Below are 24,320 nucleotides of genomic sequence, written 5' to 3'. Positions count from 1 at the left end.
CACTGGATATCCTTTCCTGCTTTGTTGAAGATTAGTTGACCATAGAGTTGAGGGTCCATATCTGGGCTCTCTACTCTGTTACACTGATCTATGTGTCTATTTTTGAAACAGCTTCAGTAGGATACTACTTCTTCTTTGAAAGTTTGATAGAATTCCCCTGGGAAGCCACCTGGCCCTGGACTTTTGTGTTTTGGAAGGTTTTTGATTACTGCTTCAATTTTGTTACCAGCTATAGGTCTGTTCAGGTTGTCTATTTCTTCCTGTTTCAGTCTTGGTAGTTTATAAGCTTCTAGGAAGACACCCATTTCTTCCAGGTTGCTTAATTTGTTGGCATATAGTTGCTGGTAATAACTTCTAACAATTGTTTCTATTTCCTTGGTGTTAGTTGTGATTTCTCCTGCTTCATTCATGATTTTATTCATTCGAGTCCTTTCTCTTCCCTTTTCGTTAAGTCTGGTCAGAGGTTTATTGGTCTTATTAATTCTAATATTGTTTTGCTTTATGGGATCATTGATTTCTCAAAGCCTCCCCTCATGGTCTATTAGTTGTTCTTCTCTCTTTTCCTCAGCTTCTTTCCTTGCCATCACCTTTTCTTCTATGTCACTGACTCTTCTGACTCCTTTACTCTACCTGTTAGAGCATCCAATTTAGACTGCCTCTCAGTTAAAGCATTTTTAATTTTGGCCTGGTTAGATTTTATTTGTTCTCTGAGAGATTCTCTAGTGTCTTTTACACTTTTTTCAAGCCCAGCTGGTGCTTTTATAATTGTTATCCTGAATTCCAGGTCTGACATTTTACTTATATCCGTATCAATCAGATCTGTGACAGAGAGAATTACCACTGGTTCTTTCCTTTCTTGTAAATTCCTCCTTCTAGTCATTTTGCCCAGAGAAGAATTTATGAACTAGAGGACAAAATCAAAAATATCAACCACGACCCAAGCAAAATACATACTAGGCAAATCTGCAGAGGTCAGAAACAAACAAACAAAAGGAAATAAAAAGAGAACATAATTTCCCAGGTGGACAAAACAGGGTGCTCCACTTGGTCCTGGATGTATTTTGGTCTGTTTGTTAGAAGACACTAAAGCCCCAAATTTTAAAGAAAGCAAAGCTTATATACATATGAAATACATATACACACACTATATGTATTTATATATATACAAACTATATATATAAATATATACAAAGTGTGTATATATAAATACACACACACACACACACACACACACACACACACACAAATAAAACTGCATACAGTGAAAGGAAGCCAAAAATGAAGAATATAGCTATAAAATGCAAATTAAAACTGAAAGTTAAAAAAAAAAGACTTAAAAACAAAAGTTCATAAAGTAAGAAACTACTTGAAAAAAAAACTATTTGGAAAGGAAAGAAAGAATAAAAGAAAAGGAAAATTTTAAACTGAAAGACAAAGGAATCATGAGAAAATTCTCAAGTTCACTCTTCCCCCAGCACTGGAGTTTTGCAGTTCTGTGAGCTACTAACATTGTTGTAGCACTCAATTCATTACCTATAAGGTATACAGTATGCAGGATGTGCTCTGGCTTTTTTAAATTTTTTATTTTTTAATTAGTTACAGAGCAAGCTCTGCCTTGATCAGATCTGGTAGGGAGATATTATCACAGCTTGAGTGCTCAAGGACAGCAGTAGAAAAATTAGGAAGGGAGATGTTAAGTTTCAAATGAAACACGAAGAGAATTTTGAAGAGCCCATGGCTTTACAGTAAACGGTCTCCATCAGTGAAGAGCTCTTTCATCTACTTCATCGAATATCATGGTCAAGAACTTCCGCTCTGGCTTAAGGAGGTCCCGAGATCTCCAGGGCTGTGTGCGGTACAGTGGCCCATCGCTTGCTTTCATAGTAGCTACTGTGTATTGGCGCTGCAAGGCAGGCGGCAGGGAAACCTAGTGGGAGTCAATAAACAGAGCAGACAGGACTCGAAAAACACGTCACCAACAAATAGCTTCCACGATAATGTGACATTTTTATAGTCACATTTTTAAACCATAACAGCGTTTGAATGGTATGCATTATAGTATTTCAATTTAGTCATTTATCTAAAAATGAGTTTTATCTTGGCTCATAAATAAACAGTGACATTCCAGAAATTTGAAAAGCTCGGCTTCACCTCCTGCTACAAAGCTCATTTTACAATTACAGAAACACATGCCCTTTTGTGCCATGTTCCTTAATCTTTGATTTATGGCTCCTATCTTCCTGCTAACCTCTTTCTGTAAACTACACAGAGTTTGTACAAGCTGAGCTATTTCATTCTTAGCTCTAATCTTAATGGGTTCTTTTCTCCCTAGTGGCGATGTCTCTCTACCAAATAGGTCAGGGGAAAAGTATTCACTCTTTCAGTTCACCATATACTATTTAGTGTCTTAGCATGTTCTCGGAGTCTGAAACAGGTAATGAATTTCCCTAGAAGCCTGGGATGGCTCTACCAGAAAGGGTTTCTCTTCTGTCTCGAGCTCCTCTCAATGCTTGCTTCCGTGTGCCTTGTGGCAAAGCCCCAATGGCTGCCTGCTCTCTCTCCTTTCTGTGCTTCATTTTGACCAGGCTCCCCAAGCCAGTAAGCTAGGGAGAAGAAAATTAAAATGGTACCTCGGAATGGTTTCTCCTCCAGCGCCATCCTTCTGTCTTTCAGTGGCAGACACTTGGGTATTGACGGAATCACTCCCAACTTTTCCCACAGTCTCTCCGCAGCTCTAGGTTTTGTCACATACCTCGGGGGCCCTGGAGAAGTCTTCTACAGCAGTGCAGTGAATTTGAAGGAAATCTGGGTCTGGCTCAAGGTCCAAGATGATAAGTGCAGGTTCTTGTGTCTTTCTTCACCTGTGTCCAAACATGACCGCCTTGGCAGGTATACCTCAAGTGCTCTGGGCTTGTCGCTAATGACTTGTTTTATTACAGATGGATTTTCTTCTCTTTTTTTCCTTATTCCTGTCATTGTTCGGAAGGTGGCAAGAAACGTACTTTTCCTCCATCATTTTTAAATAGAAGTCTTTACAAAAAGGTTTGTAAAAACGTAAGAAGATACTGATGATATGATACCAAATGAACAGATGCAGGGTACAAAGTGATACATCCAAGAAGACATGTAATTATGCTATCAAATACATGACAGGCTCACACACCAAAATCTGAAATCACTGCCTTAGAGTTGGAGAGTGATTTAAAAGTCTTCCACTGATACTTCATATTTTCCCAGTTGTATGTTTTCATAGACACAAACAAGCATCCTAATGTATTCAGCAAACAGTATTTACAAAAACACATTTACGTGGCCACACAACCTCCCGAAGGCTCTCTACCAAGCACAGGCTTACAACGGTACATTTACTCATTCAACAAATATTTACTCAATTTTTGCTGTGGGCCAGCCACTCTACCAGCTTTGGGGAATATAGCAGTGCAAAGGCAAGTTTTCCACATGTAGGTTTACATTCAGGTGGGGAATGGCAGATGACAGAAAAGCAAATAAACATAGGATAGATTGGGGTAAATATTAAGAGAGAAAAAAATAACACAAGGTAAAGGTACAGAGAATAACAGAAAATTGAGGGAAGATGCTACATGTCTGGACTTGAACTATCGAAGAAACCAGGGAAAGCAAAAAAGCAGTCAGAAGGACCTCACTAGGTGAGGGCTACTTCAAGGGGTTATCATTCATTCATTCATTCATTCATTCATTCATTGTTCTGTTCATTATCATTAGGCAGTCATTCATTAAAACAACAAATATTTTCAGATTTCCCTGGCTTCTCCCTCTCCCTCTGCTGCTCTCTCTCTCTCAAATACATCAATAAAATATTTTTTAAAAACCCATAAGGTGAACCACAAATGCAGTAAATGCTCCCTTTCCCACAACTGCTAACAACTAAGTTTGTACCCAGAGGTAAACCCAGACTTCAGTGAGGGGCCACCACACCCCACTGTGCCACAGTGGCACACACTTTTTTTCTTCTCATTTCATTGTTACAACGCCCCAACAGAGGTGCTGCCACTTTAGAGGTCAAGAATTGGACCCGATACCTACAGCTGACATATCTGAACAAGAATTCAGACCAGGCTTTCTGACTCCAGGGTCCACGCTTTTGACCATTACTCTGCCTACAATCCCTAAGCTGGGGATTACTTTGCCCCAAGCTTCGTTTTTGATTGAAAAAAATTCTCAATGATAGACTCCCACACCTACCTGAACAATTTTGAACTTAATTTAATAATTTTATACCTAAAGTTTTAAATACCCATTTTTTTTAAAGATTTTATTTATTCATCTGACAGACAGAGATCACAAGTAGGCAGAGAGGCAGGTGGGGGTGGGGGGGGGGAAGTAGCCTCCCCACGAGGCAGCGAGCCCGATGCGGGACTCGATCCCAGGACCCTGGGATCATGACCTGAGCCGAAGGCAGAGGCTTAACCCACTGAGCCACCCAGGCGCTCTTAAATACCCATTTTTAAAAGCCATCCCATAATACTCTCTTACACTGTGTCCACTTTGGACTTGGTTTCCTCTCTGGATGCTGCCAGGCAGCCTGCTTCTGCATCTGCATCAGAGAGTTGCTGCTCTAGTCCTAATAAGCTTGTTACACCAAGGTTAATAAGATTCCTAAGTTAAATAAAGTTCCACAGTAAATTCTAAGGAACACGTGCTGGGCTCTCCACCCATCACCTACCCACCCACCCAGCCAGCCATTCAGCATCTCTAAGAATCACTAAAATAAATTCTCTCCACTTAACCCCTATTGGTTCAACACTAGTAAAGTTCTCTTTTAAATTCTCAGTTGCTAAAATACTACCCCGAGTTGGGGCGCCTGGGTGGCTCAGTGGGTTAAAGCCTCTGCCTTCGGCTCAGGTCATGATCTCAGGGTCCTGGGATCGAGTCCCACATCGGGCTCTCTGCTCAGCAGGGAGCCTGCTTCCTCCTCTCTCTCTGCCTGCCTCTCTACCTACTTGTGATCTCCGTCTGTCAAATAATAAATAAAATCTTTAAAATACTACCCCGAGTTGACTCCCTATAACAAATCTCTTACCCAGTCTGCACTTTTCTGCCATGTTCCCTTTCAAAACAGACCTTGATGTTGTTTTGCCCCTTTAAAGGAGATAATATATGTAAGTAAATTAACCCTTTGCCTGGTCTATAATAAATAAACACTCTTATTTTTGCTACAACTACGTGCCAGACATGAAGGTAAGCACTGGGAGTATGGCAGAGATGAAGGAGACATGGAGGTTGGCATTGAGGAGCTGTGAGTCTAGTGGAGACCAAACGGTAAAAAAAAGAAGTAAATAATCTATCACCACACAGTTGTGGAAACACCTCACTGCAATGTGGGTGGAGGCAGATGTCAAGGGAAATGAGTTTGCAAGGCAAGAAGTCTGGGAAGAGAAACAGGACAATTCCTAGGAGACTACTAGACTGGAAATTATAGTGATCTAAGTCACTGAATGAGTCTGGAGAGGGGTGGGGGATTGGCCATGGGACCCATGAGGCTGGACAGGTGTGCAGGGCCAATCATGAGGGCTCGTGTGTTGTGCTAAGGATTTTTTTTTTTTTAAAGATTTTTTTTTATTTATTTATTTGACAGATCACAAGTAAGCGGAGAGGCAGACAGAGAGAGAAGGGAGGAAGCAGGCTCCCCGCTGAGCAGAGAGCCCGACGCGGGACTCGATCCCAGGACCCTGAGATCATGACCTGAGCCGAAGGCAGCGGCCTTAACCCACTGAGCCACCCAGGCGCCCCAGGATTTTTTATTTTATCCATAGGCGATGAAAACCTACTACAAATATACTGGTACAATCACCGACACAGTCAATTTTAGAAAGATCAACTTGGTAATAGTGTGGGAACGAATCAGAAAGGGTAGGGTTGGGTTGAGAGGCTGCTATGGTAATCAAAGGGAAAAAACGATGACACCTTGAAAAAAGATATGAGAAATGTGGGTGGAAAACAGTCGATGATGTTGAGAATAATTGAACAAACAGGGCAAGGCTTACTGAGCAAGAGCGTGCCGGGAGATACTGGGCGGGGGGAGGTTTGAAAGAACAGAGGATTACAGATAATTTCCTTGAAAGCTGGGGCCATTCACTAAATTAAGAAATGGAAGACGAGCCAAGATTTTGAGGGAAAGGTTGAATTTGCTCTGGGGGGGTGTAAACTATGAGAGTTAATAAAACCACAGTGTATATGATCAGAAGACAAAGAGAATCCCTAGCCGGGGGCTGGAGAGAAAAACCTGGAAGTCACCAACACAGGTGACCATATAAACCTTGAGAGTAGATGACACAGGAATCTATGTAGGATTATTTATGAGCATCACTTACTGAAAAAGAAACAAAAGCTCCCTTTTGTCCACAGTAGGAAACAGGTGAAGATTTGGTTCTGGTCATCCCTTTGACATTTTCTCCTGCCTCTCCACACCTCTACCTTACTGTGAAGTCACGTCAAAATACTTTGAACTTCAGAAGTCTATGAGACCCCACCGCCTTCCCCTAAATTTTCTGCCTGGTGAACACCCATTTGGCCTTGAGCTCTAAATCAAAGGTCACTTTGCCTGGGAAGCCCTGAACCACCTGGTTCCCCATCTCAGGTGGCGTTCACAGCTCCCGCCTCCTCCCTAGCACAGAACTTGCTCACACCTCTCCTCTGGACATACAAGTCTTTGTCCTCCATGAGGCAGAAAGTTCATAGAGGGAAAAGACTGCATCTACAGAAGGAAAGGTATCAAAGCATGTTTACAGAACGACTGCATAAAATAATGTGTCTTCCATCTGCGAACACCAGTTACTTGGCTTTAAAGACCTCATGACTACTTCTGTTTGGCGAGCGGCCACAGAAGGTTCTTGGGTACAGTAACATGATATTTTTGGTACAATCGACTAAGAATTTAATTTTTTTCCCACGTGACTAGTACTCATGTCAACACAACTGATGTGGTGACAACAGTGTAATCATTTAGAATAATGAATGCTGTGAATATACTGGTTCCTCTCGGTGAAAACGCCACTGTACTTAACTCAAAGCAAAAAAAAATAGCGAAAGACGGAATCCAAGTGCAAGTAACGGACTGAAATAAAGCAACGGGAAGCTTCGTTAGGATCAGCGGAGAGATCATGATGGCACTTTAACATAATATCTCCTCCAGAAAGGACAGTTTAAAGACAATACATATACAGATGATAGATAGAATTAGGAAACTTCCTATTTGCTAAGTGCCCGATATATGAGAAACATATTCTTCATAATGAAAGTAGGCAGGGAGCCTGCCTAGGTTTGACTTTAAACGTGAAAGGATAAAAAGAGTTACAAATGTTCAAATGACCATCATTCCTTCCAGAAGCATCAGCAATTCTGGCAAGGGGAGATGTGTTTTCCCTCCTCAGCTCCTTGAACAAAAGGGACAATATATAAATCCTTATTTGGATTGACCTTAAAAGGCCTTTCAAATTGCTATGCCTCCCCTGACTCTCCTTAATTGTAAAAACGAGACACTTCTGAAATGCACTCTCTCTAGTTTGAGAACACTCGCACAATTTTTCCAAGCCACTGAAAGATACATCCATCCAGTCTGAAATTTCAACAACTAGGACAAATTTATCATCAAATGTTAAGAAGTCACAGAAAGTTTTATATTCAAGCTGGTCCCTTCTTCTTCAGGGACTCCATTAAGTTTTCATCCTTGATCAACAGTTTCATCAGCATATTACACGTTACAGACAAGAAGACTCTAAATATCACAGTGACCTATTTGATGGGATTCAAGAATGAGAACTCAAAGACAGAAGTCAGAAAAACATGTAGGTGCAGGAAATGTACTATACGAGCATCACAGTGCTGGTCTCCTATTCAACTGTGACCATACAGGGGCACGTCTACCCTGAGAGAGCCTAGAAGAAGTCCAGTCCTGACTACCACCTGCCTTATGAAGTTGAAGGTACGGACACATCCATCATTCAGCCCAATTATTATTTCGTGGTCCCAAATAGGGTTTGCTGCATGAAGCAGACCCCATTATTCCAAGCAGGTGATGTTTTAAGTGACTTTGTTAGTTGTCACTTTCTTTTTCAGACATGTGGTGACTATGTAGCCTGTGCAGTGAAACAAAGTCAGATATCTTTAATTGACTTTTCAGCTCTACCACGGGAGCACTTGCTGACCTTAGGCCTTGATTTCCCTCTGTTTCACAGTTCCCATTTTTAACCTTTGCAACATGATAGTTGTTTTCTTCTCACCTTTTTAAGATTTTAACACAGTGCAGTGATAATTGCTATGACAAACCCAATACTCTGTAGAAAACAGAAACAAAACCAAAAACCTAATGATGATAATAATATGAGACCTTGTTGAGTACTTATTATGAGCCTATCATTGTTTTAAATTCTACCTATATCATGTCATTCTCACAATGACCTCTGACACAGGTCATCACATGGGACAGGTTCCCAAAAGCAAACAGGTGACACACACAAATGCAGTTCAAGGGTAGTTTAATAAAGAGATCATGCACAAAGGTGTGGGTAGGGTTTGGAGTAACTCCAAGAGACGTCGCAGTGAGTGAGTGAGTCAAAAGGACAGTGGTCACCAGCATAAAGCGTCTGCAGGAGGGCAGTTACCAGAATTTAGAAAGCAGCCTGACAGAGTTGGCCTCCTGCCAAGAGCCATTGCCTACAGAAGCAAGAGGTAACCTGGTAAAGAGGGAATCCAAGAAGTCAAGAGCTCAAACTCTCTTCCCACCTGCTTGCTCAAGTCCTGATGCTGCCTCCTACTGGCCAGACCCAACCAAAAACCAGAGAACAAAGGAACCTGCTGATTTAGTTCCAAAATCTCAGCATACATGTAGAGCAGGTGGAGAAAGGAAGAGCGTGAACCCGATTACCCACTATTCCCATTTACCCCAAGCATCCAAAAATTACCCTAAATAAGTGAGGCAATCAAAGCGTATCTGTTAGTAAGAGAAGAAATAATGTCAAAACATCAGGAGGTTCAGTAAGTATGTGAAAACGCAGTGTCTAAGAGACGGAGCCAAGCCTTGCTCCAAGGTGAAAGTTCAAGCTCTTAACCAGTATGATCTTCTGTCCCCATCTACCATCTCTACCCCACACCATGTATAAGCATGTTGTCTGGTGTCTGGGGAGATAGAATGACTGTAAATAATTACCACCCCCAAGAAGCTTGTAATGTGTACTAGTTTTACCTCATCTGTCCATCTCATTATTGTCAAATCCCCAAAGTCCTTTCTTGAAAGAAAAGTTCTATAATAGCAGGTCTCTCACCACTTACAATTCCGTCACCAATTCCGACTAGGGGCTGAGCAGTGAAACCTCCCATCCATGGCATTCTGCCCCCTTGTCTGATAGGATCCTGCCTCAGAAGGATGTTCTGAAAATATATGACACAGGTGACATGACAGTATCTTTTGAGAAGACAAGCCCTTAACCTCTATTTACTGCAACAGAGTAAGCCTTAGGTCTTGTAATATTAATACATTTATTTTCAAGACATGCTGAAGGATTCATGCATTCAGCCGGTATATACCGGTCATAGAGTACATACTTGAGACTGTGCTAGCTACTTGCCCAGACTGAGAAAACCGTTCTTACCAGAATCAACAATTGCTTTCTGCAGTGATGAGTCAACAATTACCCAGAGGGAAGTTAAAAGTGTGGACATTACCAACAGAGGTCATGGGCGCACATGTGGGAGAGCAGTCATGACCCTGCCCGGCCTCCCACCCACCAGGGGCAGCACCATCCTTTACTTCTCCCCACATTGTTCAGAGCTTGGATGCAGGTTAAAACACTGTACTAAGGGGCACCTGGGTGGCTCAGTGGGTTAAAGCCTCTGCCTTCAGCTCAGGTCATGATCCCAGGGTCCTGGGATTGAGTTCCGCATTGGGCTCTCTGCTCAGCAGGGAACCCCACCCCCATCCCCGCCTGCCTCTCTGCCAACTTGTGATCTGTCTCTGTCAAATAAAAAAAACAAAAAACAAAAAACAAAAAACAAACCAAAAACGCTGTAATAAATATCCTATCCCTGATGTCGTTCCTAGGGACAATCAAGTATCCTACTATTTTTCCATCTCTCAGGAAGGGCCTCTGGTTTGAAATACCAGCTCCAAAGAGAAGATTCTGCCTTGAACAGATCAAATAGTCATTTGTCCCTGTGGGTTCTTTTTTGTTTTTGTTTTTTCTCAGTTCTACTTTTGAGCTTGAGGAGGCCACTCTTTGCTGCCCGATCCTATCTGAAATAGCACAGAGAAATCTTTCGTCTTTTCAGGGACAAGGCAAGTGACTCCCTTTCATGCTATGCAAGCTAAAGCTTTGCATTTTTAAAAAGTATTGTACAGTGTGTCATGCAGCGAGGTTTGCCAAAGGGAGGGAAAAGAGAACAGAAAGAATAGCAGAGTTGATTTCCTACACGAAAGTTTTAATGATTCTGGAAAACCATCAACCTGTCTCAAATTTCTGCACTAATTTCAGTTTCCCACAAATGGCAAGGATGCAAAACCATCAATTAGCCTCGTGGTAATTATATTTTAAAGAGCAATTCTTTCTCTTGGTAATTCTAACAAATGGACAAATGCAGTTCCTTAAAAACCCAAACACTTGATGATGTTTATTTCATCTAAGAGCTCACAGTAAAATCACCCTTTCAAAGATCTCCCAAATGTTTACTCAGGTGCACACACCTGTGCTTTCTGCGGCCAACAAAAGCTCTTCGTGTGCAGGATTTCTGCTGCATGACATGCATTTACATATATTATGAGACAGAAAGTGAGAAGAAACCATCAAGTCTTTGCTGGGAGAAGCCCACACCCCTCTACTTACCAAATCAGTCTGTAACTTACAAAGAGCTCTGCTATTTCCTAGCAACATGAGTAAACATTGTGCTATATCCAGCTCCCAAGATTTGTAACCATGTTAATCTGTGAGTACTCAATTTAATTAAAGATTAGACTTTTAAATTGTATTTTTAGTGCACAACAGTACTGCTAAATTATGATGATCAGCAGTTAAGGGTGCTTATGTCTGCAGAACTCGGGGAATGAAAATGAATCATTTATTTCCATCTCGATATGACTGCTCTTCTCTAAGGCGCTCTTCTCCAAGTTCACGGGCCTCGGAGTTCATTGGAATTCGATGGTTAAAACACAGCTTGGAGACCTCATTTATGAAAATTCCTTTAAACCTTTCACCGCTTTGACAGATCCAGTCCAAGCTCAGCGAGCCAATTCAAAAGTAGCTCTCAGCCTTTTTATAGGTTTTCAATTACACCAACACAGCACAGCAGAGCCGTCATGTTGGACCCAGTGTGTTACGGTCACAGAGAGACACGAGTTCTTTGCTGAGAGACGCAGATGAAAGCAGCATTCCCCAAACCGCCGCCAACAGATGTAAAGCTTTGTCTGTCTCGAACCATCCTTGACTTATTAAAGAAAGGATCTTCCAATTACTTAAACATGGCTAGCGTTCAGTTTTTCTACCATATGATGTCTATGATGTAGGCTATGATTTTTTTTAACTTTTTAGAATGTACTTTGCAAAAATACTGGCAAGCTACCTTGTCTCCAAACTGTTCCAAACGGTTTAGCTGAGGAACTGTTCAGTTTCTGAAGTTCATTCATCCCTGTCCCACCCCCTCATGGTGTGTGACAGCAGGACTGACTTTTCCCCACGGGCCTTCTGAGACACGAAAACCCCCAAGCAGCCTCATGAGCTTTGCAGGTGGACACAGGTCATCAATGGTAAAAGGGAGGTTATGCCTAATTCTGTTTTCTATTTCAAAGCACTCTTCAAATGGGCCTGAAGTAACTATACTCTTCTCTTAGACAAGAATCTCTTAAAATATTTATAGGACTTCACAGATCAAACGGCAGTATTTTCTTCCGTTTTCAAACTTTGCATTTATTTGAATATGTGGTTAGTATGGCTTTATGGGAGTGCCAATCTGTGAGACTTGGCTGTATGAATTATTTCAAGTGACATTTACCATTATGGGTAAAGTGGACCAATGGGCACATGCCCATTAGTGGGTTGGAAGCACTCACAAAATTTATAAGCTGTACGTGCAAATGCTAATTTACTCCGGATATCACTCTCCAGTTCTCCCTGGGGAGGCGTGATGACTCCCAAACCACTGGAAAGAGAGAAAGATCTCATGAGGATGACTCTTACAGCTCCGTGACACAGCAATTCCTTCCCTGTATATTGAATGTTCTGGATATCAGCTGGCCGTTTGTGTTCGTTAGGTCTATCCTATTTATTTGGGTTTGTCGTTGTTGTTGTTATGCTGTTAAATAAGACCAGTAAGCTTTAACGTACGGGGCTGTGTGTAAGCTGTCCTAGTGCTCAGTGTTAAGAGTTCATGAAGCCTGAAGCTGAAGGGGACATGTAGGAGCTCAGAACAATTCTAGGCTGGGACATGCCTTTTCACCGGTAGAGGCTTCCTGTCCATTCAGTCCAACTCAAATGCAGTTCTGTGGCACTGGACAGAGCCAGGCAGTGACAGGCAAAGAGAGGTCATGTGAGGCAAGTCCCCATCCCACCACACACGCATGCACACACACACACACACACACACACCCCAATCCCTGCAGTTCCTGGGGGTAACAAATAACATTTCCTCATCCGTTAATGAATTCCCAATGTACCAGAGGCCAACTGTGGGCCTCCCACACACTGCATTCCTCACCAGGGGGAGGAAGATGACAGATGCCTCCCTGACCTCAAGAGCCCACGTTCTAGGGCACAGGCCACCACGTCCAACAGAGGCAACAGTAGAGGTTCAAGCTGATTGCTAAGGGAGCCCAAGCCTCCTCAGAGCCCAAGCCTGGAGTCACCATGGGAACCACAAGCCACACGCGGCTCCTGAGTAGCACAAGTGGGCCTAGGGTCTGAGTTAAAAATAAAATACACGCCAAATTTCAGAAAATATGGAAAATAAGAACAAAGGCTATCTGGTTAATCTTTTTTTATATTACATGTGGAAATGCTCATATTGGGGATATATGGGGTTAAGTAAAGTCCATTGTTAAAATTAATTCCACCTGTTTCCTCTTACTTTTCTTTATGTGCTAACTAGAAAATTTGCAATTACCTAAGTGGCTCACATTCATGGGTCTATTATTGCTATCCGCCAGTTCTCTGGTCTAAGGAGGCATAAGGCAACACTTGGGGAAAGAACGTGGGAGGCTGGCTCAGGGGCGGGGCGGGGGGCACAGGTGGGCGAGCAGGGAGGAGGAACTGCGCAGAAAAGCGCCCCCAGGGGCACGTCTCAAGGGCTGCAAAGACGGAGCAGAGGCTGGTACTGCGTTTGCTTCCCGAGCAGGGCACGCCTGCCAGATTCATGTGCAGCAGGGAGACCACAACATAAAGGCCAAAGTGACAATCATCACATCACAAATAAATTAGAAGCAGCCTGTGGTTTACAGGGAGCAGTGCTCTGCTGGGGACCAGACCAACTAGCTAGTCCCGTGTCTCTACCCGGTCTGGCTGGTCATTTGGTCACTCTGCCTGCTCTTCTGCAAAGAGGTGGCTGAGATGCACTAGGGTGCCTGGGTCCCCGTTACTCTATTAAAGTCTCTGGAAATCAGGACTCTTGACGTCCCAGGGGACGGAGGAAAGTGCTAGAGGAGACACGTTTGTGCCTAGAGTTGTAAAGCCGCAAAGAGTGGAAACTGGAGTAGAATCAATCCTTCACACTTCCTTTTTCCTACAACACCACACTCTATTTCCTTGTTCACCTCCTTCCCAGCGAGATATAGACTTGATGGAAATGCCATGAGCTCGGGAACCACATCTGTGAGCTCACTCCGGCTCTGAGAGGTGCCCAGCGTACAGCGGGCTCAAAATAACTGTCTAGGAAGGGGTTCCTGTGGGGAATCTGCAGCCAGCTTTGCTGCAGGGGACCTGTGTGGTTAAGGTTGCCGGGTGTGCAAACTGCACTCAGGAACGAGCGAAGTGCTCACCTAGGCAAGGTCCAGCAGCTGCGATATATGTCTCAGACGCGGGTGCGAGCTGTCCTCATGGGGGAAGGAGGAGAGTCACTGAGACCTGCCCAGCCCTTGTCAGCTCCTGCAGGGGAGACATTCCCAGCAGCTCCCCCAGCAGAAGCAGCGTGTGACCCACTTCCAAAAGGGACACTGAAGGGTGAGGGGAGTCAGTCTAACGGAGGCTTGGAATTTCCGGGGAACCGGTGTCACTCACGCCCAGCATGGTAAGAGGAGCAAGTGAGCACAGAGACGATGCAGGTGTAGGTCCTGCGTTCCATCCCACTCTCACCCCTTGCTGGCTGGGAGACCATGTTCCTCCCCTACCTTCGCTCCCCACCCCGTCCAATAGGGATCAAAATCCGCATCTTAGAGGAGTCCTTTGCTGCTCTGCACTTCTCCCAAAGGACTGGCACTGAGTAAACACTGGAAAAACGGTGACCTGCAGCGGGTGATCAACATACGACAACGGCTATTATTATCTTTCTTCTGGATTAGAGCTTCGCAACAAGGCTTCTAACCTAGAGTCTATGGAGCCATAGCAAATCCACAAGCAGAAGCCCGTGAGCTCAGAGTGTGGGGGCACATCTATTTCCTCTGAGGAGAGTACCCGTAACTGTCATCAGAACCTCAACAGGCTTGGGGCGCCTGGATGACTCAGCCGGTCAAATGTCTGCCTTCAGCTCAGATCATGATCTCGGGGTCCCAGAATCGAGACCCGCAATTGGGCTCCTTGCTCAGCAGGGAGTCTGCTTCTCCCTCCCCCTCCGCTGCTCCCCCTGCTTGTGCTCTCTTGCTCTCTGTCAAATAAATACATAAAATCCTTAAAAAATAAAAAGCCCTCAACAGCCCTCAGACATCGGGCAATAGCAGAACCACAAGAATAGGACAGGAAACTTCTGAGAGAGATATTCCTCTTCATTTCCACTGTAGTACCAGAGTCCTTACTGCTTTAAATACATCTGTTTCCATAGTCTTTTCGACATATTCAAAGGCCAAGGGAGGCAAGTGGCATGTTTTATTCTTAGGAGGTGATCCCTTCAGGTAAGAGCAGTAACACCAAAAATCCTAATGGGTGAATTGGAAGAGCCCAATCATAGCTTGACTCTCCTCCTCAACTACCAGAGTGTCTGACAGCTGGACAAGCAGCAGAAGGACCTGAGGGGCAAGCAAGCCTCTCCGACCCTGTAAATCTTAGTTTCCTCCTATGCAGAAGAAGGATGGATCATGGTAATACCTTCTTCCTAGGGCTGCTGTGAGAATTAATAAGAAAATAATTGGAAGTCATCTGTTCAGCACCCAACGCAGAGTAAGTGCCTCATAAATATTAACTATTAAATAACCTCTTTTATGGTGGGGGTCGGGGGAGGGGGAAAGCATTCCTCATCTGCTCTCTGAGCCATACATTCTAGCTTCAAGACTGACTTTGGGCCACTGATGTTTTTCAGCCTCTTCCTTGAAGTAGCTGTTAGCAACCAAGCAGGCAACAAGCACGCCAAGGAGCTGGGGAAACAGCTGAAAAGTGTCCAAGCAGCAATTTCAAAGAGAACCTGCTTTCGGAGCCAACACTGTGAGACGCAAATTTAAGAGTCGAGTTAAAGGAAATAGAGTGAACCTTGAAAATCACCGAGATGAATGACTCGGTGCAGAGTTTTCACTCATTCCTCTGCAGCTTCGTGACTACCTTCGCTGTGAGGAGCCCCTGGCTAGGTACAGCGGCACACAAAGACCAAAAATCACCACGCAGCTGTCGCTGTGAGCACTCTGGGAGAGTCAGTCGCAGATCCCAGAGTTTGAAACAAGGTTTCAAAGTCAACTATGATGCAGGGCTGGGCAGGACCGAGTGTTCAGCAAAGGCTTCTTGCAAGAGCAATACTTGGGTTGAGTGTGGAAGGAGGGGTGGATGTTCAAGGTCAAGTAAGGTCACGAAAGGGAAACAACAGTCCATAGAGACAAAAGCACAGGACAATACATGAAAATGAGAGAAGATGGAGCATTTGGGGACCTTGGAGTTGCGCAGTTCAGCACAGCATGGGGATAATGGGAGCAGCTGGAAGAAGCCTTGCAGAGCACCTCCCTCCTACTCACCCACTTAGGCAGTTTCCCCGAAATTCAAGTTCATGTCTTTGTTCTTTAGAAAGAGCACTGGGGCCATGGTGGAGAGGACAGAGTTGAAGTGGATAGACTGGGTATGGCATTTTCAGAGGGGGGTTGTGCAGGGTGAAGCGGAGGCTCTAACTCTAAACTAATGGGGAAAGAATAAGGAGGAGACAGCAGGAAGTCGTGGTGACTGACAAGGTGGAGGATATGTTAGGATCATTCCCAGGTTCATGGCTTGGGGGCAGAATAAGAGGGCAATGCGTCCACCAGGGAAAACAGATGCAAGAGAAGATACCTGCCCCTTTGCTTGCATGGTGTCCCCTTTCTCTACTTTTCTGTATTTTCTTTTTAAGAACAACCCCTTTCCTGCTCTCAGCCTGTTGGGTTTAGGAGGGTTTTGCTGATCACCCTCCTGTGTAGCTCCTGCATTTCCCATCTCCCGCCTCCCCACACAGACTGCTCCTCCTGTTCCCCTAGGCTCCAGGCCCGGGCACGTTATCAAGGACAAGCCAGGTCACATGTTCCAAACTCCTGGCCACAGTCACTGGTTCAGGCAAGGGCATGTGCCCAGTAATTCGAGTTAATCCCAAATTACTCTCTTTTCCTGCAGGGGTTAAGCGTGAAGCTGCTGTTGACCATCTCACCACCACAAAGAAGAGGGGAAATGAGAACTGGATTCTTCCTGAACTTTTCCCATACAGGAGCCAACATATACCCCTTCCTGCCTAACCAAGTATAAACTGGGCTTCTATGACTTGCGGCCAAGAGCCGCCGATAAAGATAAGAAGTAAAGAAAACCGTGTCTCAAAAAAGGAAAGGCTAGGTCTGTTGAGTGGTGGATTATAAAAACCTCCGTTACTGAGACAATAGTACCTTGAAACATTTGAATCTACAGAAGACATTTAGGGATTTTATAGCAAATTCTACTGTGACTAATGAAAAGTCAAACCAGACTGCTTTAGAAAATGTTACTGTACCAGATCATGGCACACTCACTCATTAAATTAACATTTATGGAATATCTTCAGGGTTCTTAGACTTGTACAAAAGCAGCAATAAAAGTGGTGTGCTTGGATTTGAGCGGGTCCATCCGCGGCCTTCCATAACGAGCAGCTGTGCGCGCCGTTCAGACTAATTGTGTGACGCCAGAGTGGCCAGGTGGATCTGTCTGGCCCGCAGCTGCACTTGATGCGGACGAGGCCACCTGAATTTCAGACTGGCCATCAATAAAGCCAGGCTGGTAAAGCCGCACCTTCACTGAGCCCTTAGGTGAAAAAGCGTTGAATGCGTTTTGAATTCCTCTCCCCTCTAATAAAACAACCGCTGATTTTTATGGAGGACCTGGAGGACGCATGATGTTGGGCCCTCTTTCTTTACTCTCTTTCCATGCAAAGCCCCAGACACTAGCATGGATTTAACTCTTTCTTATGAATGCACCTGCAGAGCTCTAGGTAAGTAGGCCTGAACTGTCAGCTCCTACCCGGTGGGCTTCTCGGGTTGCTAGGTCCAAATAAATCTGCAAGGGTTCATTTCTGCTGGGCATGTGCTGGTTCTGCGCCCCTGGGTCCAGTTTCACTTCTGACAACAGTACGCCCCTGTCCTCCTACTGAATCCCCATTGGGTGCTGTCTTAGTGGGGCTGTCAGCTAACGTGCCCAGCTGAACAGTGTGCATGCCATTCAAGCTGGGCCAAAGGTTTCTCTCTCTTTTTTAAGATTTTATTTATTTATTTGAGAGAAACAGAGAACAAGGGGAGGGGCAGAGAGAAGAGGAGATGTAGTGTCCGTGCTGAGCGCAGAGCCCGACCCAGGGCTCCCTCTCACAACTCTGAGATCACGATGGGAGCCGAAACCCAGAGTCAGATGCCCAACTGACTGAACCCAGGCACCCCCAAAGGTTTTCTCTTTGCGGGTATGCTAAGTCCACAGGCAGACCTCCGGCTGTGCTTTGCAGTGAAAGAACTTGAGTTCTTACTCCCCCGACCCCACGGTGATTCCCTTTCCATCCGGAAAGTAGCTCTTCTGACTTCCCTTTGACCTCTGAAGTATTCTCCAGGTTGCCTTTTGGTTTCTGTTGCTTTACTCTAGAGAAACTCAAGTCTATACAATTCACTGCAACTTAAGCACTAAGCCACGGCTAACTTTATACATACTCTGCAGTTTATGAAGTCCTTTCACATTCAATTTATCTCTTTTAATCAACCCTTCTGGAACTGAATTTTTCTTCTCCCCCCAAATAAATCACTTACTGATTTCTCTGTTTCTCACAATGGCACATTCGTCCCTTCACCCACTTAAGCTTTTTTTTTTATTTTTTATTTTTTTTTTTAAGATTTTATTTATTTGACAGACAGAGATCACAAGTAGACAGAGAGGCAGGCAGAGAGAGAGAGAGAGGGAAGCAAGCTCCCTGCCGAGCAGAGAGCCCGATGCGGGACTCGATCCCAGGACCCTGAGATCATAACCTGAGCCAAAGGCAGCGGCTTAACCCACTGAGCCACCCAGGCGCCCGCCACTTAAGCTTTTTTAAAATTTCAGAATGATTTGGACTGGAGGCTTTCAGTCATGCCCTATCATCAGCAGTCACCTAAACCTAAACTATGGGACCCCCACCCAGAGTGATCCCCTCCTTTCCGTTGTCTCTGCCTCCTCCTTTGCCAGAGCCTTCCTCACCTCCCAACAACGGTGTCCTAACTCTGCCACCAGCCTACTGTCTCCAAACCAACCTGATGCCCCTGGCAGAAGACTCAAATTTTACTATCACTGCATTATTCCTCACCTACCCAAGGTTTATAGAACAAAGACTACAAGACAGTGATGTACAGTTCATTTCCTAACCTAAATTCTGGCCTGCCCACTAATCTCTCCTGACTTACAGTAGACTCTTCCTTAGTAGAAAACATATGCCAAAATGATTGTTCAAACATGCAATAAATTGGGGGGAAAAAAGGGCTGCAATTTTTTTTTTGTGGCTGTCTCTCATTGTAAGTGGCATCTTTCTACACTCCTTGAATGCAAGGTGGCCTTGTGATTTGATCTGACCCATGGGAGAGCAAAAAATAGGATATAAGCAGAGGCTTCACACTTGCTCTTTTGCTGCTCTTGGTACAGGGTTTATTATGTGAAGACGCCCAGTCTCGTCGGCTCAAGAACAGGAGGTACATGCCTTGGTCACCTGTTAATCTGGCTAACAGCAAGGTAACTGCCAGATGTAACCAAAGCCATCCCATCATCCTGCCAGCAGCCCACCTACCAGCAGACTGAAGATGCCCGTCAAGTTCAGCAGAAGAACCATCCAGCTGAGCTCAGCCCAAACCACGGACCACAGAATCATGAGCTTCAGTAGCTGCTTTAAGCAACTGCATTTCGGGGTGACTGGTTAGGCAGCGACCCCTAACTGATAACACATGTGAGCTGATTTGGTCATTTTCTCCCCAGAACTCCATTCCAATTTCTATTCAGCATCTTGGGTGCTCGACCATAAGGTATCTTTTATGGGTCCTATTTCCTCCCTTCTAAGTGCCTTGTGAAGAGATCGTGCACTTCATATTTTTATATGCCACACATGCATGAAGTGAATACACTGCAACTGTTTAGGAATCAATTAGTGCTTGCCCAGGGCCTAGCCATCAGTCTCATCAATTCATAGTCAACATTTCAACATATAACTTGATCACTGACTTTAAAGCTTAAAAGAGAGTGAAGATGCAAACTATAAATGAAATCTGGTTATCTCATCCATGTGAAATGCAAAATCATCCAAAGTATAAACCCTACGAGTAACCGATTTATTGATTCATTTTCAATAAATTACTCCTTGTAACTAAACCTGCTTGTCGATCAAAGGCACCCAAGGAAACAAATACATAAGGGTAAAAGTTTCACAGGAGCAATTGTTAGATTTTCGCCAGGATATTATTGTTCTCCCAAGACACAGATTTCTCTATGTGGTTTGCAACTGTAACCTGACAGACTGCCAAAAATAAGGGTTCTATTCTAAGAGTGTCACTGATTCTCTTGTTGCTGGTTCAATTAGATTTTTGCATTTAAAAGAGAATTTCCCTTGTGTTTCTTATAATGGTGCACCTGCTCCTTGGGAGATTTCCTCTTCTGACAAGCAATGCCTTAAATCTGGCAAGAAAAAGAGCTCCAGGCTTTCTCTGATAATATCAAAGATCATTTGTTTGTATTAGATGTTTGTGTGGGTTTCCCTTCTCTTAAGAGTAGTAAAGTACTACTACAACTCCTTCCAAAACAACGGCACACACAAAGTTTCTTGGCCTCTGTTCCACATTTCCACAGACACCTGCACCAAGTGCCTGGAATTAGCAAAGCTGTGACATAGTATAGAGAGAGATTCATCTACGCTAGTCACTTCCTTTCGGACATCAACACATGGTAAGCGTCAAATCAATAAACGCAGCCTCACTTCACATCTACTGTCTTGTAACCTTCCTTCATGAAATTCTTCGGATGGAGAAAATGAAGTTTACATTCAAAGTTATATCCCTTATTTTGTTCTATTTTATTTTTGAGGTGTCCAAAAGATCCTTACGAGAAGTACCACCACCTTCTTTCTGATTCTAGACCTGGGAACTCCTACATATTTGGCTATGGGTAATCTCCAGTTAGAACTGCCTTTGGGAGAGACTTCCGTGATTGACAGCAAAATGTCACACCTTCTTCAAATAGTTTTAAGAACCCTTTAAAGCTCCTTCCACTGGAACCACGAACCACGCTGAGACTAAATTAACATTGAGCTGCATGAGGAGTAGCCAATAGACATCTTCTCCCAGATGCGAACACATTAGCATACTGCTTCCCTAGACCTTGTTCTCTCTGTCTTTTAAAATTTCAATATGTACAAATGAAATACAGATTTCAATCCATTCCCAATGGGGACGTCTGCTCCGTAATAAGAGAAATAGGTTTTTGCCTTCTTGCAGATTCAGCAAGGAAAGTGGTGCTTGAAAATTACGTGTTTAGAGTGACACCTTGGAGAACTGACATTCTCTGCACACATGTAATCCTCATAAACCTCCCCAGACAGCCCTTATTTCATTTTGCAAAATGCACCCTGGCCGGACTCCACAGCACGTGGTGTGTGGCGAGACTGTCCTGCCCAGGCTCTCCCTTCCTCTGAGTTCTTCCCTGCCTCCAGGCTCTCTGATGGGCACTTGTCCCTCATAGCAGAGAGAAGTGAGGAGGCCCAGCCACCAGCCAGGGCAAAACCAAGAGTACTGCTTCCTCAATGAACTTTCCCAAGGAAAGCAAGGTTCCCACAGGAAAAAACAACACGTTCCGCCCCCCCACACCCCCCCTCCTAGCGGTCCATTGAAAACGAGCAACAATGCTGTTGCCTTTTTGTTTCGTAAAGACTTTCTTCGCTGCAAGCAGTAGCGTGTTCCTCAAAGAATGCTAGTATTTCCTGTGGAAACTGTATGGCTGCCAGGAATGGCTCATAATTTTCCCTTCTTTTCTTTTCGCAAAAAATGAAATAAACAAAACGTGGCATTTGACAATAGCCAAAATACCAGTTCACCTCACTTACCACCTGCAGATGAAAGTCATCACCACGAGGGAAGGCCAAGAGAGGCGCGTTCCCGGCTCAAATCCACGCGGACAAGCCTGGGAAGCAGGACAGCGCCCGGGGCAGGTCTGAGCCCGGGCTGGAGCGGGAGGCAGCCAGGGAGCCCCGGGAATGTGCGTGGGGCTCCCCGGAGCGGCAGCCACCCCAGCCGTCCCCTTCCGCGCTGATTAGTATTGTCATTGGGTACTGTCGCTGTTGCTATTACTTGGCCCCTCGTCCTCTGGGCTCTCCGGAGCTGGGGCCCTGCCCATCCCCGCCTCCGACACGAGGTGAGGTGGCAGCGCGGATAACCACCACACGAAACGCGCAAAGGAAGAGAACAATCCTTTGGCAGCCGAGGCGGGGGCTGTCTCCCCCCTTCCCCAGAGGAAAGCTGCCGCTCGGCAGCCGCCGCCGCCGTTACTATAGAGACCTTCCCCCAAACCCGCTCTGCAGAGGCGCCGCCGCTGCCCGGGCCGCCCGGACTCGCGGCACAAAGGGGGCCCGGGGGTTGTGGGGAGCAGGGGCGACACCCGCCGGGGTCGCCCGGTGCAAACTTGGAAAGGCTCAGGCGCCCGCGCCGCCGCCCCCCGCCTCCCCGCCGCGCCCGCGGGGACCTGGACTCACCGGGGGCGCCCGGCGCGCCGGCGACTCGCGAGCGCGGACCGACTGACGGACGCACGGGTGGACGGCGGCGGCGGCGGCGGGAGCAGGAGCCGCCGCAGCGGGAGCGGGCGGGCGGCGGGCGGGCAGCAGAGGCGCTGCCGCGGCCCCGCTACGTCACAATGCGGCCGGGCCGCCGGCGCCGCTCCCCCGGCCCCCCAACGGGCGCGCGCGGGGCGGGGGCAGCCCCGGGGCGGCCGGGCGCGGAGCCGGCGCGGGGGGACGCGGGGGAACGCGGGGGCGCGGCGCGGGCGCACCGCCGGGGACGGGGGCGCGGCCACACCGCCGGGGCTGCCCCCGCCCCGCGCGCGCCCCTCGCCCCGGGCCGCGAGTCCCGCTCCGCCGGACTGACGGCCACCCTCCCCGGCCGGCCCGCGCCCCTCCCGCGCCGCCTCCCCTCCCGCCCCGCGGCTCCGGTCCGCGAACCTGCGCTTCCTTCTCCACCTCTCGCCGGTCCACCTCTGCCGCCTCGGCTTCTCGGCAGCTGGGCTGCTTCTCTCCTCCCCTCCTACTTTTTGCCCCCGCTCCCCCCTTTCTCCTCCGCCCCCCGCTCGGCGGCCTCTCCCCCTGGAAATGAAATCGCCCCTCACCGGGATCCACGCGTCAGCCGCTGCCCCCTCATTGGTCCCCAAACCAGTCCTCTGGTCCAGCCTGAACCGGGAAAACGGACTCGGGGAGGGGAAACGGAAGGTGGGCACAGTCCTGGGACACTGCTGAGCTTGAGAAGCCTTTGGCAGAGGAGGTGGCGCTGGCACGGAGTCCTCGCCCCCTCTCCTCCCTCCTGCTCTCGAGGCTCGCGCCCTCCAGGGCTTCGGCGAGGAGTGGATGGCAAAGGGGGCTTGGCCAGGACTGTCCTTTGCTCCGGCGTGGGTGCTGGATGGAGACTTTGCGCTGAAATAATGGCTTTTTCATTCGACAACTTTGCTGTACCGCGGGCCCTACTGTAAAATTTACTTTCAGCGTCTTTTTCTTGAAGGGAGGCGGAGGTGGGGGGGGTGGTCAGCTGGATGAGGCATGTGGGCAAGTCAGCCGTAGTGACTGCCTCTTTCCTTCCTTATTTCCTAAATGAAATCAGGGAGAGTGGAAGCATTTATGGTAACATTGGCTCGGGACCATCTCTCTTTTTGCCCTTTGGAAAGCTTTAAATGGTTTTGAAGAAATCTCTTTCCCAGGAGAGATGACTCGGAGAAGTTCACTCAGCAAAGTTATTGAGGGCCACTCTCTTGCTCTAGGGTGTGGCTGCTTGCCGGCTCTTGCCCCAGAGAAAAGTGTGAGGAAGCAAGTTCTGGTCCATCCCTCCTCTTTGTTCCCTGGCCAGTTCCAAGGGAGCTAGAGTGGCGCCAGGATCCTGGGAAACTCAGTACTTATCTGGGTTAATGGCACTGGGGATGTGCAGCATGTGTGAGCCTGTCATTGAAAATACATCATCGATAATACATTTACTACATAGAATAAAGATAATGTATTATATATTAATAGCCCATAATAATGTATTATTACATATGTTAATAATATATATTTAATACCTAGCAACCAGAAACGACCTGATTGTTTAAAAACTGGAGTTTTCTGGATGACTAGTGTAAAACTGTACACAGTGCCTATGCAGTGCATGGGCTGCTCTTTTGGCAGGAAAGAGGCAAACTGTAGGATTAGGACACGGCCGGCCATCCCGTTCTGGACCTGTCTGGACAAGTACAGTAATTACTTGAAATGAGGACTCCCTTGAAGGCCAGCAGAAGACATTTCACATGCTTCTAATTTGATTTCCTACTGAGAAACTGAATTTCTCTCTCTCCGCTTTTTGATATCATTGGCCAAGAGTGTGTCCTGTAATGTTGTAATTTGTTTATTGTAATTGATCATATATAAGACTTCAAGTACATGTATAGAAAGTGGCTTCACAATTTTAAAAACACGCATTATCCTTCAGTAGAAAAATATAAAGTCAGATGACATCATATGGCACTAAA

At 46.0% G+C, this 24,320-nt stretch overlaps 1 protein-coding gene across 2 annotated transcripts in view; it reads right to left on the bottom strand.

The window, feature by feature from the left end:
- The window catches only part of SNCAIP (synuclein alpha interacting protein), a 150,906-nt gene extending 127,496 nt beyond the window's left edge, over window positions 1-23,410 (bottom strand). For both annotated transcript variants that reach the window (XM_080804905.1, XM_080804904.1), the window contains exon 1: window positions 22,938-23,410. The gene's annotated coding sequence lies outside the window, so the exon portion shown is untranslated. The remainder of the gene's footprint in view (window positions 1-22,937) is intronic.
- Window positions 23,411-24,320: the final 910 nt, after the last annotated feature.

Source organism: Martes martes, assembly GCF_963455335.1.
Source record: "Martes martes genome assembly, chromosome: 5".
NCBI classification, from domain to species: domain Eukaryota; kingdom Metazoa; phylum Chordata; class Mammalia; order Carnivora; family Mustelidae; genus Martes; species Martes martes.
Note: the sequence above shows the minus strand (reverse complement) of the source record. Positions and strands in the feature narration are given on the sequence as shown.